Source organism: Bison bison, unplaced genomic scaffold, assembly GCF_000754665.1.
Source record: "Bison bison bison isolate TAMUID 2011002044 unplaced genomic scaffold, Bison_UMD1.0 scf7180017864068, whole genome shotgun sequence".
NCBI lineage: Eukaryota > Metazoa > Chordata > Mammalia > Artiodactyla > Bovidae > Bison > Bison bison.
Window position 1 is genome coordinate 2,120,547 of NW_011494640.1, and position 17,548 is coordinate 2,138,094.

The 17,548-nt window shown below is 41.8% G+C and overlaps 1 protein-coding gene and 1 pseudogene across 2 annotated transcripts in view; both read left to right on the top strand.

Annotated features, from left to right (window-relative positions):
• Positions 1-17,548, top strand: part of KPNA6 (karyopherin alpha 6 (importin alpha 7)) — a 55,593-nt gene that overhangs the window by 11,548 nt on the left and 26,497 nt on the right. The gene's annotated exons all lie outside the window — the stretch shown is intronic.
• Positions 9,328-10,223, top strand: LOC104986366 (annotated as a pseudogene). The gene has a single exon (XR_825030.1). The product of XR_825030.1 is annotated as a 60S ribosomal protein L10a pseudogene (transcript).

The following is a 17,548-nucleotide window of genomic DNA, read 5'->3' on the forward strand; positions in this document are numbered from 1 at the left end:
CCTAGATAGCATATTAAAAAGCAGAGACATTACCTTGCCAACAAAGGTTCATCTAGTCAAGGCTATGGTTTTCCCAGTGGTCATGTATGGATGTGAGAGTTGGACTGTGAAGAAGGCTGAGCACCGAAGAATTGATGCTTTTGAACTGTGGTGTTGGAGAAGACTCTTGAGAGCCCCTTGGACTGCAAGGAGATCCAACCAGTCCATTCTGAAGGAGATCAGCCCTGGGATTTCTTTGGAAGGAATGATGCTGAAGCTGAAACTCCAATACTTTGGCCACCTCATGCGAAGAGTTGACTCATTGGAAAAGACTCTGATGCTGGGAGGGATTAGGGGCAGGAGGAGAAAGGGACGACAGAGGATGAGATGGCTGGATGGCATCACTGACTCGATGGACGTGAGTCTGGGGGAACTCCGGAAGTTGGTGATGGACAGGGAGGCCTGACGTGCTGCAATTCATGGGGTCGCAAAGAGTCGGACATGACTGAGCGACTGAACTGAACTGAAGTAGTCTCATGTTAGTTTTTGTTTTTAATATTTATTTATTTGGCTGTGCTAGGTCTTAGTTGCAGCATGTGGGATCTAGTTCTCTGACCAGGGATCGAACCCTGCCCCCTGGAGTGGGAGCTTGGAGTCTTAGCCACTGGACCACCAGGGAAGTCCCCTCATGTTAGTTTTATTCAGATTTTGTTGCTTAAATGTATTTTGAGGTTATATATACTAAAAACATCCTTAATTTCAGTGCTCTTTTGATTTCAGAAATCCAAATAAGGAGTTGTGGTCAATGAAGTGTATAAAGAATGAATGAAGAGCAGGTTTATGGAGACAATGCTGACTTAAAAAAATTTTGTTTAAAGCATTTGAGGTGCTTATGGAACATGGGTAGAAGGAACACCTTGAGTGTTAGGTATGACTGCAGATGTGGATTTGAAAGTCATCAGCCTTTAAATCTTCCAAAGAAACAATAATTGTAAAGAGACATGATTAGAATTGCTTATTTTGCAGTGAGGTAAATGTTAGAGAACCAGCCCTTTTTAAAAACTCTGGCTCATTGGTTCTTACAGTCTAGCTTTGGAAGGAATGAAGATGGAATAGAAGGTAAAGATGAAGAGAAAGGAGCTACAGTGTTAGGAGAAAGGAAGAGGAAAAATCATCTATTAGTGGAGAGCAAGGAAATAGAATTGTTCTTTTTGACTCTTAACTTCCAGGAAATTGCCCTCATGGGGAATTGAAGATTTTCAGAGTAGGATCTGGAACAAAAAAGGAAATACCACTGATTCAGCATTTAGGGCCTAGACACTTTCACATTACCTCATCAGTCATATGGGGCTATAAAGTTTATTATTAAAATGAGAAGCAGAGATTCACAGGAGTGGGATGGGAAGCAGTTCACCTGACTCCCAAATCAATGCTCTATCTTACTATATATTGGAAGGAGTTGACAGGGTTTGAGGGGCAACACTGAGTGTCTGTCTGTAGTCCTCTAATGAGGACAGAGAGGATTCCTTTTGTGTGCCCTCTTAGTCTGGCTCTTCCCAACATTGTCTCAGGCTCTTTGTACATAGGGTCTCAGAAGATCACATTCCAAAGCCAGCTCCTTTTTGGATTAATTTATACAGGTTAGAGAAATCCTACTTTTAACTTGTCAGAATGGCTGTTGGAAAAGCTCTTTCTCCTGTTAACCAAAGGTTGAAATGAAGACCTGAACAGAAGGATTTGTGTAATCCTCCCACAGGTAATGCAGAACCCTCCCTGTCGGAAGACGGGATGCAGGGGTGCAGTGCTGCAGGACAGGGACCAGCAGTTCACTGTTGTGTCTCAGAGACATTCTGCTTGTGGGCCTTTGTGTTTATACCTCTCTAACCCAACTGGTCTTGTTCCTCAAACCAGCCTTGGGTTTTCTGATCTCTTTGCTTTGGACTGCTCTCCCTCCCCCACAATTGCCTTCAGAAATAATAACCATCTAGCCTTCAAAGACTACTTCAGAGCTCACCACACAGTAAAAATAGTTCTCACTTCCACCCTGTGATGTCATTGCACACTTAGATTCTTTTTTTTTTTTTTTTAATTTTTTTGGGCCCTGCTCCTTGGCGTATGGGATCTTAGTTCTCTGATCCCGAGCTCCTTGCAGAAGAACTATGGAGTCTTAATCACTGGACTGCCAGGAAAGGCCTTTTTGGTTCTTGATGGTGTGAAACTAAATTAGATTATAAAGCTTCCTGAAGGCAGAAACTTTAGCAGAGTGCCTGGCACATATATTTTATTAAGTGAATAATAAATCACTTGTTTATATGAGTCAGTTTAGAGATTTAACCATTTGGATTTTTTCCCCCTTGATTCCTTGAGCAGTATGAGTACTTGGGAGTTATTCAGTGAGTGTTTTGGCATTGATGTAAGTGTAAGGTGAGCGCTTTGATTTTCCTACTTGTAAGTAATTCATTATAGTTCCTTATAGCACCTCGTGGTAGTGGCAGCGGGGTGTCCCTAGGAAGGTAAGAGCCTCTAGATTCTGCAAAGTCTACAAGGGATATTTGGAGCTTTTCTTCTGGAGAAATCGGACTACAGCTATCCTGTTGTTTAGTTGCTAAGTTGTGTCTGACTCTGCAATCCCATGGACTATAGCCCACCAGGCTCCTTCTGTCCATGGAATTTCCCAGGCAAAAATACTGGACTGGATTGCCATTTCCTTCTCTAGGGGATCATCCTGACCCAGGGATCGATCCCATGTCTCCTGCATAGGCAGGCGGATTTTTTACCTCTGAGCCACCAAAGGAAGCCTGTAGCTATCGTAGACCTCACCTGTATCTCTCGCCACCCCTTACTTCCCCATTCCTAGGTCTAAGCATTGCATTTATATATATCTATATATATATAGATTCAAGGGCTAAAAGGACTAGTAAATGCTAGGAGAGAATTAGGACTAGAGAACTGGGACTATCAACTATCTGGTTGATTCGATACCTCAGAGTGCCATGCTTCTCTTAGGTCTCGAGCTTTGAATATATTAGTTGTGTGTACAAAAGATAGTTTTCCCCACATGATCTTTTAACCAGACCTCCGGGTTTATAGATTCAGCTTTGTTTCCTGGAGTGATCATTCTTCAGCCCAGTCCTGTGAGGATGTGCCAGAATATGAGCAGCCTTATTATGGCTCCATTATGGACTAATCCAATTGTCCATAGAGAAGTCTCTCCCATTGTCTTGGTGATTAGCAGTTCTGACAGGCTTGCAAATAACCCCCTGAGAGCCTCATTCTGTCAGACTGTTTCAGTACTGTTTTCTTGTTTGCAGTATTGCTTGGTCATAGAGCTCTGAGAGAAATTCCAGAAGTTTGAAAAACTATTACCAAACCCAGTCTTACTTTGCCAGAAGAGCATTTTATTTTTCACAAAGCACTTTTCGTGTGTATCCTCATAGGACCTTAACTGTAACTCTGATGTAGAGAGGGTAAGGGTAGGAAAATTGAGATCCAGATAACAGACTGGTTCTAAATAGGAAAAGGAGTACGTCAAGGCTGTATATTGTCACCCTGCTTATTTAACTTATATGCAGAGTACATCATGAGAAACCCTGGGCTGGAAGAAGCACAAGCTGGAATCAAGATTGCCGGGAGAAATAGCAATAACCTCAGATATGCAGATGACACCACCCTTATGGCAGACAGTGAAGAGCAACTAAAAAGCCTCTTGATGAAAGTGAAAGAGGAGAGTGAAAAGTTGGCTTAAAAAAAAAAAAAAAGTTGGCTTAAAGCTCAACATTCAGAAAACTAAGATCATGGCATCTGGTCCCATCACTTCATGGCAAATAGACGGGGAAACAGTGTCAGACTTTATTTTTGGGGGGCTCCAAAATCACTGCAGATGGTGACTGCAGCCGTGAAATTAAAAGATGTTTACTCCTTGGAAGGAAAGTTATGACCAACTTAGATAGCATATTCAGAAGCAGAGACATTACTTTGCCAACAAAGGTCCATCTAGTCAAGGCTATGGTTTTTCCAGTGGTCATGTATGGATGTGAGAGTTGGACTGTGAAGAAAGCTGAGAGCCGAAGAATTGATGCTTTTGAACTGTGGTGTTGGAGAAGACTCTTGAGAGTCCCTTGGACTGCAAGGAGATCCAAGCAGTCCATTCTAAAGGAAATCAGTCTTGGGTGTTCATTGGAAGGACTGATGCTAAAGCTGAAACTCCAATACTTTGGCCACCTCATGCGAAGAGTTGACTCATTGGAAAAGGCTCTGATGCTGGGAGGGATTGGGGGCAGGAGGAGAAGGGGACGACAGGATGAGATGGCTGGATGGCATCACCGACTCAACGGACATGAGTTTGAGTGAACTCCGGGAGTTGGTGATGGACAGGGAGGCCTGATGTGCTGCGATTCATGGGATCGCAAAGAGTCGGACACGACTGAGCAACTGAACAGAACTGAACTAAGTGACACCCAAGGCTGCACACGTGTTAAATAGCAGACCAGAAATCAGATAGTCTGTTCCCAGTGTGCCTGCTGGTGGTCCATCCAGCACAGCTCCCTTCTCTCAGCCTAAGTATTTCTAAAACAAACCCTTGGAGATGGTCTGCCCATTCACATAATGTTGAATTTTTAAAATAGATTTCAAGCCCTACACCAGAACTGGGAGGATTAATTCAAATGGTTGTTTTTGTTTTTCCTTTAAAGTGGCAGATAGCCTTCAGATGACTACCTAACTACTTGCTAGTCCCTACAATTTTCTACTTCTGTTCGTATCTGTCTTGGTATCTTCTGACATTTGTATTCCCTATCTTGGCAAGAACTGGACCACATCTCATTGACGGATTTAGACAGGCAATGGTTAGGGTGGTAGAATCTAAGAAGGAACATTGACATTTCTTCCAAGAAATAACAAAGGAGTTCCCGGTGGCTAGTATGCTGTTAAAGTAGAATATATGTAATAGAGCTTTGACTTTAGTCAGAAAGATCTGGATTAGCGTCTCCCACTTATTATCTGAGGCCTTCTGCAAGTTGTGCCTCAATTTTCTCACCTCTAAAATGGGGGTTTTATATGAGCTTAGACTTAAAAGCTAAGCAAATTATTACTAACTCATTACCGATCAAATTTGAATTGTCCCTGGGAACATATCCTCTGTAGAGGGTATAACCCTCTGTAGAGGTTAGAGATGACTTTGGCATTTTGAAAGAGCTTTCAAAAGGGATATCTTGATTTATAGTCCAGATCTAATAGATAAAAACATTCCACTATGGTTAGAAGCTTTGGAAAACATTCTGGACTGGACTTGAAAAGAGTGCTTCATTCACATCAAGCAGTGAGGACACAGATATGTAATTTTCAGCAGGAGCATCATGCTCCTTGCCTGCCTTGGTGCCTGACAGAGGTGTCCTAGCAGGACATGGAAATAAGTAGCATGACACATGAAAGGAACTTATATACAGCAATAATTTGTTAGTTTAGTAGATTAGTTCTGTCACAAAAACTTTGAAGGCATGTTAGTGCTAAATTCGTTAGAAAGGACTTGTGTGAATCACAGGATTACCCTAACATGCTATTGCTATATATAATGCCTAAAAAGAATAGGTATGCATATGGAGAAGAATGAAGTTGGACTCCTGCCTTACACATAAAAATTAACTTAGTGGATCAAAGACTTAAATGTAAAGAGCTAAATCTATAAAACTTTTAAGAAAGCATAGGAGTAAATCTTTATGACTTTGGATTAACAGCATTTTCTTAGATATGACACTGAAAGCACAAGCTACCCCTCACTCCCCCCCAACCAAAAAAAAAGATAAATTAGACTTAGTGAAAATTTTAAACTTCTGTGCTTCAAAGGGCACAGTCATGGATAATAAGAATTATGTAAGTGCTCACTCATAATTGCTTTATTTTGGCTGACAGGTAGCTGACACAACAAAATGCAAGTCAGTTTTAATAATTAAATGATTCTTGGGTTCTGCTTATCTACATTCATCTTTTCTCATTTTCTATACAAATGTGTATATTCCTTTTCCAGATTTTGGGTTTGGTATTTTTATTTTGTTGAATTTATTGTAAAACTAAAATTTTTAAATGTTGAGTTTAATATTTGAGAGTATTCATGTGCTGTGTGCTGTGCTATAGATTCTTAATCTCAAAGATTTAATGATCTGGAAGTGAGAGGTGATGAGTTGTGACTAAAACAGGGTCCTTGATGGTTGTCAGTGGGAACCAGTTTATGGTAACAGGTGTCACAGATAAACAAAGCTGGACACTAGTTAAAGTGGTAAGGACAGATTTTAAAAAGTAATATACTATTGCAATAGGGAAAATTATGAACTGATTTCAACGTTGATTTGTACAGAGTTAACTTTAAAAGAAAAAGAAAGGATGAAGGAACAAGGGTCGGAGTGAGAGAGAACTCCGTACGGTCAGGAAAATGAAAAATTACAAACTGCAAGGAAGGGGAGGTGGTTCACATGAAACCAGCTGGGCTTGCTGCTGGTACTTATTGAAAGTAGTCTCCTACCCTCCCACCGAGCCTGGGAAACAGGAACCCTATTTTCAGATGCTAGCTAAAACAGTAAATTCATTCAGCAGCCTTGAGATTTTCCCAGGCAGGCACTTTTAAGTGTGGCTGGGGTCATCTAGCAATGTGACCTTGAGCTGTTAGAAACTATTAGTGTTTTTTATTCACATCTTTATAGGCCATGGTTGAGCCTCCTCGAAAAAGGGCTCAGAGGAGCCTGGATAGAGTTTAGTTAAGGACAGAATCTTTGGTACAGCTGTCATCTTAGAGGAATAGAAAGTTCATGAGTGACTCTAAGACCAGGTGAATGGTAATGGCATGAATTCTGAACCAGGGAAGCTAGGGAAAGTAACTGGTTTAAGGATACAGAAAGTGAGGTGGAGCTAGCCAGTTAGGCATTTGAAAGTACACTTGACAGATTGTGACACTAGAGACTTGGTACTTGGTGTAAACGTGGACCTTGAAGCTAAGGGAGACCATTGGGAAAGGAGGCTGCTTCTGCTGAGAAGAGGACTAAAGGTAGATACACTGACGCTGAAGGGTTGGTGTTATGAAACCCGAGGAGGAGTGGCTAGAAAGGTAAGAGAAGGGCAGAGGGTGGTGCCCTCGGAACCACAGGTAGAGTTTCAAGAGGGCAAAGTGATCGTCAGTGGCAAAGTAGAAAGTCAAATACAATGAATTCTGACAAGGTTACTGGATGCGGCTGTCGAAAATGTCTTTTTCTGAGTCATTTGTGTCCTGAAGTCTTTTTTCTTTTAAGTTATTTTTCTTTTCTGCGCGCATGTGTGTGTGTCCTTACATCGGAGCGCTTCCATTCAGTGTTCATACCCATTCTGGAGGAAACTTATGGGTTCTGGATTTCTAGGAAGAAATCGTTTTAAAATCTGCTTTTAGAAGATCTGCTCCCCTCTAGTCCCAAGGAAGATTTCCTTTGCTGTACCTTTCTCCCCTTCCCTTTACTTGCTGGCAGACACGTGTTAAGCACCTGTTATGGCTAGACCATATATCTGGGACAGTGTAGGTGTTCAGTAAGTGTTGAGTAGGTATTTAAACAGTGATTCATTCAGCAAATACTTGTATATAGCATAAATGCTGGGAATACAACAAAAGTTTTTGTAGAACTTACACAGCTTGTGGAGGAGAACAGATACAGATTGTAAATAGTGTAATGAAGGAAATAAAACAGGTGTTCTGACAAAAATGGAGTCGCTTACTTTGTGGTGACAGGGGAAGGACCTAGCAATTCTAAGAGCTAGGGAAGAGAGTTGTGGGCTGAAAGAAAACAGGAAATGTGAGGACTGAGTCCAGAAACAGCTTGATAGTTTCCAAATACTGAGAGCCATTGTGACAGGAGTATTTGATGACTGAGGGTGAAAAATTGAATGAGATGAGATGAAGATATAGACAGGGCTTTATGTGAAGATTTTACGTGGGAGCAGTGGTACAGTCTGGTTTTGTTTTGTGGTGGTGGGTTGGGGGTGAGTTGTTGTAGTTGCCAGGCAAGAGATGACTTTGGGAAGGGGTGCTGTGCTTAGTCACTCAGTTGTGTCCAACTCTTTGTGACCCCACGGACTGCAGCCCCACAGCCTCCTCTGTCCATGGGGTTTCTCCAAACAAGAATCCTGGGGTGGGTTGCCATGCCCTCCTCCAGAGGATCTTCCCAACCCAAGGATCGAACCCATCTCCTGCATTGCAGGTGGATTCTTTACTGTTTGAGTCACCAGGGAAGCCCATGAATACTAGAGTAGGTAGCCTGTCCCCTCTCCAGGGTATCTTCCCAACCCTGGAGCTGAACCGGGGTCAATCGGGGTCTTCTGCATTGCAGGCAGATTTTTTACCAGCTGAGCTACCAGGGAAGGGGTGAGAGAGATGTAAATACATTCAAGATACATTCAGGATTTGTCAGTAGATTTGATCAAAGAGATGTGAGAAGAGAAGGAATCAAGGATGATTTTGTTTTTTAACTTAGGGTTTGGATTAAGTAACTTGTAAATACTCTTGCTATTGACGACATGGGGGGAGTTAGAAATTGTTAGTTTCGGATACCAAAGTGAAGATTTTGATGTGTGTGTGTGTACAGTCACTAAGCCGTGTCCTATTCTTTGTGACTCCATGGACTGCAGCAGACCAGGCTTCCCTGTCCTTCGCTAGCTCCTGGAGCTTGCTCAAATTTGTGTTTGTTGAGTCAGTTATTCTAACCATCTCATCCTCAGCCACTCTGTTCTCCTTTTGCCTTCAGTCTTTCCCAGCACCAGGGTCTTTTTCAATGAGTCAGCTGTTCACATCAGGTGGCCAAAGTATTGAAGCTTCAGCATCAGTCTTTCAATGCATGTTCAGGGTGATTTCCTTTAGCATTGACTGGTTTGATCAGCTTACAGTCCAAGGGACTCTCAAGAGACTTCTCCAGCACCACAATTTGAAAGCATCAGTAGGTAGTTGCAATGAAGACCCAGCACAGCCGTAAATAAATAAATAAAACTATTTTGAAAATTAAAAAAAAAAAAGGACAGAAATTTCCGTCCATGTGGAGTTTGTAGGTGACCTTGATAAAAGCAGTTTTTCTATGGAGTAGAAGGAATGAAAGTCAGATTTGATGAGTTAGAAGAGTGAAATAGAGCTCACAGAGTCTACAGTATTGGCAGTGCCTTTTTTTTTCCTTTTAATATTTATTTGGCTGCGCTGGGTCTTAGTTGTGGCACGTAGGATCTTGTTCCTTGATCAGGGATCAGACCCAGGCCTCCTTCGTTGGGAGTGTGGAGTTTTAGCCAGTGGACCACCAGAAAAGCTCAGCAATGCCTATTTTTTAAAAATTGGTTATTTCATTATGTTGTTATATGTAAAATGTGTAATATTCAAGAAACGTTACATTAATTGTATGTGAATGGAGACTTAGGGTATGTAGATGACTTTCAAGAAGAGAGATCTGATTGCCATCAGATTTAGTACCATCTGGACAGCCTGCCATTAGATGCCTCCTATGTGATGTGGTATGCAGCATAAAATATCACCTGTAGCTCTTTTCCAGTTATCGCGGCGTAAGGAACTATGAGCAGCAAAGTCTCCCGCAACACCCTTTACGAGGCGGTGCGGGAAGTCCTGCACGGGAACCAGCGCAAGCGCAGAAAGTTTTTGGAGACAGTGGAGCTTCAGATCAGCCTGAAGAACTATGACCCTCAGAAGGACAAACGCTTCTCGGGCACCGTCAGGCCTAAGTCCACTCCCCGCCCCAAGTTCTCCATGTGTGTCTTGGGGGACCAGCAGCATTGTGATGAGGCCAAGGCTGTGGATATCCCCCACATGGACATCGAGGCGCTGAAAAAACTCAACAAGAATAAGAAACTGGTCAAGAAGCTGGCCAAGAAATATGATGCCTTTTTGGCTTCAGAGTCTCTGATCAAGCAGATCCCCCGAATCCTGGGCCCAGGCCTGAACAAGGCTGGCAAGTTCCCTTCCTTGCTGACCCACAATGGGAACATGGTGGCCAAAGTTGATGAAGTGAAGTCCACGATCAAGTTCCAGATGAAGAAGGTGCTGTGTCTGGCAGTGGCTGTTGGCCATGTGAAGATGACAGATGATGAGCTTGTGTACAACATCCACTTAGCTGTCAGCTTCCTGGTGTCATTGCTCAAGAAAAATTGGCAGAACATCAGGGCCTTGTACATTAAGAGCACCATGGGCAAGCCCCAGCATCTGTACTAAGGCACAGCTTAATAAACTATACTAAACCATCAAAAAATATATATATATATCACCTGTATTTCTTGCTAAAAAGAAAAAAAATATGTATATATTTTTTTAATTTTTATTTATTTTTGGCTGCACTGTCTTTGTCACTCATCTGGCTTTTCTCTAGTTTCGGTGAACCGGGCTACGGTTGCGGTGAACTCTTTGTTACAGTAAGTGGACTTCTCATTGTGTGGCTTCTCTTGTTGTGGATTATGGGCTCTAGGTATGCCAACTTCAGTAGTTTCGGCTCACAGGCTCAGTAGTTGTGGTGCCAGCTCAGGTGCCAGGCTCAGTAGTTGTGGCGCCAGGCTTAAAGGCCCCACAACATGTGGAATCTTCCTTGAGCAGGGGCTGAACCCATTTCCCCTGCATTGGCAGGCAGATTCCTAACCACTGGACCACTAAGAAAGTCCCCTCCCCCAAATATATTTGTAACTTAAATCTGTTCTAACCCCTAGACCTAACTTCCCTTTTGCAGGAAAAACAGGGCATAAGGTTACTGTGTCAACAAAGATCCGTCTAGTCAAGGCTATGGTTTTTCCAGTAGTCATGTATGGGTGTGAGAGTTGGACTATAAAGAAAGCTGAGCACAGAAGAATTGATGCTTTTGAACTGTGGTGTTAGAAAAGATTCTTGAGAGTCCCTTGGACTGCAAGGAGATCCAACCAGTCCCTCCTAAAGGAGATCAGTCCTGGGTGTTCATTGGAAGGACTGATGCTGAAGCTGAAACTCCAATCCTTTGGCCACCTGATGCTAAGAGCTGACTTATCGGAAAAGACCCTGATGCTGGGAAAGATTGAGGGCAGGAGGAGAAGGGGACGACAGAGGATGAGATGGTTGGATTTCATCACCGACTCAATGGACATACATGGGTTTGGGTAAACTCCAGGAGTTGGTGATGGACAGGGAGGTCCGGTGTGCTGCGGTTCATGGGATCGCAAAGAGTTGGACACAACTGAGCGACTGAAGTGAACTGAAGGGTATAAATTAATGACACAAAACTAGAATGTAGGGCATTCATTAAGACAACTAGTCTTTTCAGAGTCAGTATCACAAGTAAGCAAAAGGGTTGGGGGAAAGGAGGACAGGAACATTATAGATTAAAAGTGTCCAAATGTTGAATTAATGATGATGTAATTTTTAAAAAGTACCAAAATTTTGCCATCAACTTTGTAGGCATTCACTGTAGTTATCTGCTAAGTAGACCAGCAAGAAGACAGGCAAAATTTAAGCCAGTCTGTGTTTTCTTATGGCATCATTGGTAAGAAACGGGACCATGTAAGTTTTAGAACATCTTTAAAAAATGATTGTATTTATTAGTCTCTTTATCTATCACTTATGTTATCTTCCCACCCTTCCAATCCCAGCATCATGGTGGGTTTATACACTTTGGAGGAGTTTTTATTTCATTAATTCCAATGGTACAGGTGTTCACAAAGGGTCAGATGTACTTTAGATTTTATGGTTGATTGGATTTGTGGTTTAGGGAGAGAACTCACTGCAAAAGAAAAACCTATATTATGAAGTTGAGTTTCTAAAAGTCATATGGTGGGTTGAGGGGGAAAATCTTTCATGCAGATGTCTTTAGTACTAGTTCTTATGCACCTATTAGAGAATTGATTGCCAGTAACTTTGTTTTTTTTTTTAAACAAGATAAAAATTTAATGGAAATGAGTCATTGGTCAGTAACTCTTAAAGTGAGTAAATAGATCAAGATGGATAGAACCTAGTCTAAGGTCAGGAGCCAAATCGAATCGAATTATGTGTCTTTTCAGAGAATTGAAACAAAGCAGTTCTTCAAGACTGGATGAAAAGAGAAGGCTATGAAATTAGAGTCTAGGTCCCAGTCCCAGCTTCACAGTTTAATAGCTAAATAGTCCTGTGCAAATCATAGCACCTCTGAACCTGGTCTCCTAGCTGTTAAGTGTATGTGCTCCAGTTGACTAATATTTCTCATTGGTTGTGGTAGAGTTCAATTAGATGTTGTAAATGGAAACATTTTTTGAAAAGAGAGGTATGATGCTGGGGTTTATTTGATTGTTTGATTGTCTGCAAAGGAAGGGCTGTTTAACAGCTAATTTCACCCCAGCTCTTATTGAAATTAAATTTTGTTTGTCTGGTACAAAATTGAATGTCCCCCAAGAAATAATTTTTTTTTAACCCAAAATTGAATGTGAGTACAGTCCCTGCTGTCCTGTTATAACCGTCCTGTTAAAAATCATTAACTCCTTGGGAATTCCCTGGCAATCCAGTGGTTAGGATTTGGCGCTCTGACTGCCGTGGCTGAGGGTTCAGTTCCTGGCTGAGGAACTAAGATCCTGCAAGCTGTGCAGCACAGCCAGTGCATATTTGATAGAGAATTCATAGTGAGAAGTAAATGAGGCACCTAAGCTGAGAAAGCCGTTTGAGTCTGGGAGGAGTCAGGTCTCTTACATTCTTGAAAGAACAGGCACTAAGTTTAGCTCATTCTCTATGCTTGAGACAGTACAGTGATATCTTATCAGAAACTTGCCCTCTGCAAAGAGAAGTGCTCACTCAGTTTAACACCAGGACAAGAGAAGTCACTTTATTTATTTAGGCCATACCTAGAGACTTGTGGGATGGGGGAGCCTGGTGGGCTGCCGTCTATGGGGTCGCACAGAGTCGGACACAACTGAAGCGACTTAGCAGCAGTAGCAACAGCAGAGACTTGTGGGATCTTAGTTCCCTGACCAGGAATTGAACCTGCCCTCTTGGCAGTGAAAGCATGGAATCCTAACCACTGGACCACCAGGAAATGCCCCCAAGAAATAATTTTTTTCCAACCCTAAGAAATAATTTTAAAAGGCTGAATGATTGCTTCATAGTGTTAAATACAGACCATGAGTGTAAGACATAGATTGGGAAAATCCTAGACCCAGTGGCTGCCCAGGATGTGAGTGTAGCAGTGTCATTCCTGTTCCATACACAGGACTGTTGGCTATATGTATTATGTCTTTTTCTGAGAAAATATGCATAATTTTAAAATTTTATGAATCTTAAAAATTTTAAACATACCATTGATTAAATGGAGTACTGCAATAATCTGGCTACTCCCTTAGTGTGTGACCTTAGACTCAGGTTATTTCTGTATCAATGAGGGCCTGTATTAATTTGCTAAGACTAAATAACAAAACAGACTGGATGGCTTAAACAACAAAAATTTATCCTCTCATAGTTCTAGAGGCTAGAAGTCCAAGATCAAGATGTTAGCAGGATTGGCTAACCCTGAGACCTCTCTTCCTGGTTTCCAAATAGCTGTTTTCATGTTCACATGGTGTTCTCCTGCTATGTACATCTGTATCTTAATCTTCTCTTATAAAGGCACTGGTCATATTGAATTAGGGCCTTACTCCAGTATCCTCATTTTTTAAAAAGCTATCTCCAAGTACAGTCACATTTTGAGGTATTAGGATAGACTTCAAAATATGAATTGGTGGAGGATGAGATATAATTCAGGCCATAACAGAGTCCACACTTATTTTGTATTATTCTTGCTAGTTCCTTGGTTCTAAGAGCTTAGGAAACGCATGGCAACAGTAGCAGTTATTTCCTAGAAACAAGAGGTGCAAGCAATTTCAGGGACCTATTCAGAGAGTTCTTCAACTAAGAAAACTCAAAGTCTGCCTAAGACAGTCAGATGTTTGAAAAGGTATGTTTGTATTGTGGATTTCTTGGTCCAGGCTTAGCAAGTAAGGGAGTGCTTGATGAAAAAGCCCCTTTGCCTGCTAGTCCCTGAATGAGAGTCCCAGCATTCCTTTGGTTGCTGCTTCCAGATGTGCTTCTGCAAATGTTCCTCCTTCCAATCTAACCTCCCCTGTTTGGCTTCTCCAATGAAGTCATAAGCAAATATTTGTGATAGTTTCTTGTCACCATGGTGACTAAAGCACAGCCTAGTTCTCCTTCCAGCTTCACTGTCAGCTCTGCTTGAAGGAAGAGACAGCCCTCTGGGGGCTGTCTGGGAGAGCCCAGGCTCAGAGTTATGAAAAACCATATGTCAGGTATTGGGGAACAGCAGTCCATAGTGGTGCCTTTAGGAATTTGTCCTGTGCCTATTAGTCTCCAGGCATAGGGGTGATCAGGGACCCCAAAAGGAGGCCACTGCATTCCCCTAGAACTTTTTTTTTTAAACAGTAAATCGACCTGGTCTTTGCTAAGTGGGTGTAGAAACTTGTACATCATACAACCTCTACTGCTGCCGTGGTTTGCCTAGCTGCTCTCCAGAATGAACAGAGGCACCTTTTCTGAAGCTTCATTTCCTTAGTATCTCTAACTCAACTGCTTCCATTTTGATTTCTCTTTCATGCAGATTCTCTTAATAGACTACTTCCCCCCTCACATTTATGTACTTTCTTACTGCACTTGAATCCTCAAGGTGGTCTCCTGCTTGAAAAACCAGCCCTAATCTTACGAGATTTCTTTTTAAGCTCTCATTATGATCACCCCAAAACACTCCCCAAAAAAGGTGATATTAGAGTTAATTGTCCCTTTCTGTGTGCCTCTAAAATTTATTATTCATCCCTTTTGTAATACTTAGTAACTGTTTCAGACTAGAAATTTAAAGGATAAGAAATGACTATAAAGGGTAGACCAAGTTAATAAGGCTTCCTCTGCTCATATTTCTACATAATCAGCTTCACTTTTATCAGTTTTTTAAATAGTGATGTTGTTTTTAAAATGTCAATATTGAGTAAGATATGATAAAGTCACTGAGGCCACAGGAGGAAACACAAATGAGGCTTAGCAGGAGGAAGTTTATTATGGGTCCGCCGGCTGTGGGAGGTGGGTTACCACTTGCCACACAGGGTCACAGAGGAAAACACCAGGGTGGTCAGGGGGCAGAAGGGGCACGAGCAAGCAAAAGGTTTAGGCCAGATCCTTTATTGCAGTTTCAGAGGGAAAGTGAAGGCAGGGTCAAATAAGCAGTTTAGTATTGGCTAATTTGAATAAATCTGGAGGGCTTTGGGCTATAAGAGTAGTCTCTAGTTACCCACTACTTTTGGGGCCCTAGGATGAAGCAGAGGAATATTGCCTCCTGGGTATACAGGCAAGATAAAGGAAATGTGACTCTGGGTTGGTTCCTTTACAAAGGCATGCTCTTAGACATGTTGTTATCTGTAGGAATTAGCTAGCCATGGGAGTGTAGATCTCTCCTGGGTTTGTAGGTTCCCAAATGGCAAAACATCAGGAACTCAGAAAATAAGAAAATATAATCGGCCCTGTGATGAATGAATACAAGTAGACAAATACAAAATCTTACACACACACAAAAAAAAGCAATTAAGATTCTATATTAATTTAATTGGAGGACATATGCTGCTATATATAAATTTTGTGGTAAAATATGACACCAGAGGACTTCCCTGGTGGCTCAGACGGTAAAGCGTCTGTCTACAATGCCGGAGACCTGGGTTCCATCCCTGGGTTGGGAAGATTCCCTGGAGAAGGAAATGGCAATCCACTCCAGTACTATTGCCTGGAAAATCCCATGGACAGAGGAGCCTGGTAGGCTACAGTCCGTGGGGTCGCAAAGAGTTGGACATGACTGAGCAACTTCACTTCACCCTTCATGACACAATTCACCACTTTAATCATTATTAAGCAGCATCAGTTGCATCTACAATGTTGCGCAACCATCACCACTATCCATTTCCAAGCTTTTCATCACTACAGACAGAAACTTTGTTCCATTAAGCAATAATTTCTCATTTCTCCCTTCCAGTTGTACCTGATAATCTCTAATCTACTTTGTTAATCTCTAATCTGCTTCAAAATCTAAATCAAATCCCTTATGATTATACAGTGGAAGTGAGAAATAGATTTAAGGGCCTAGATCTGATAGATAGAGTTCCTGATGAACTAGGGAATGAGGTTCGTGACATTGTTCAGGAAACAGGGATCAAGACCATCCCCATGGAAAAGAAATGCAAAAAAGCAAAATGGCTGTCTGGGGAGGCCTTACAAATAGCTGTGAAAAGAAGAGAAGCGAAAAGCAAAGGAGAAAAGGAAAGATATACCCATTTGAATGCAGAGTTCCAAAGAATAGCAAGAAGAGATAAGAAAGCCTTCCTCAGTGATCAGTGCAAAGAAATAGAGGAAAACAACAGAATGGGAAAGACTAGAGATCTCTTCAAGAAAATCAGAGATACCAAGGGAACATTTCATACAAAGATGGGCTCGATAAAGGACAGAAATGGTATGGACCTAACAGAAGCAGAAGATATTAAGAAGAGATGGCAAGAATACACAGAAGAACTATACAAAAAAGATCTTCACGACCAAGATAATCATGATGGTGTGATCACTCACCTAGAGCCAGACATCCTGGAATGTGAAGTCAAGTGGACCTTAGAAAGCATCACTATGAACAAAGCTAGTGGAGGTGATGGAATTCCAGTGGAGCTATTTCAAATCCTGAAAGATGATGCTGTGGAAGTGCTGCACTCAATATGCCAGCAAATTTGGAAAACTCAGCAGTGGCCACAGGACTGGAAAAGGGCAGTTTTCATTTCAATCCCAAAGAAAGGCAATGCCAAAGAATGCTCAACCTACCCCACAATTGCACTCATCTCACACACTAATAAAGTAATGCTCAAAATTCTCCAAGCCAGGCTTCAGCAATATGTGAACCGTAAACTTCCTGATGTTCAAGCTGGTTTTAGAAAAGGCAGAGGAACCAGAGATCAAATTGCCAACATCTGCTGGATCATGGAAAAAGCAAGAGAGTTCCAGAAAAACATCTATTTCTGCTTTATTGACTATGCCAAAGCCTTTGACTGTGTGGATCACAATAAACTGTGGAAAATTCTTCAAGAGATGGGAATACCAGACCACCTGATCTGCCTCTTGAGAAATTTGTATGGAGATCAGGAAGCAACAGTTAGAACTGGACATGGAACAACAGACTGGTTCCAAATAGGAAAAGGAGTACATCAAGGCTCTATATTGTCACCCTGCTTATTTAATTTATATGCAGAGTACATCATGAGAAACGCTGGGCTGGAAGAAGCACAAGCTGGAATCAGGATTGCCGGGAGAAATATCAATAACCTCAGATAGGCAGATGACACCACCCTTATGGCAGAAAGTGAAGAGCAACTAAAAAGCCTCTTGATGAAAGTGAAAGTGAAAAAAAAATTTTTTTAAAGAAAGTGAAAGTGGAGAGTGAAAAGGTTGGCTTAAAGCTCAACATTCAGAAAACGAAGATCATGGCATCCGGTCCCATCACTTCATGGGAAATAGATGGGGAAACAGTGGAAACAGTGTCAGACTTTATTTTTTTGGGCTCCAAAATCACTGCAGATGGTGACT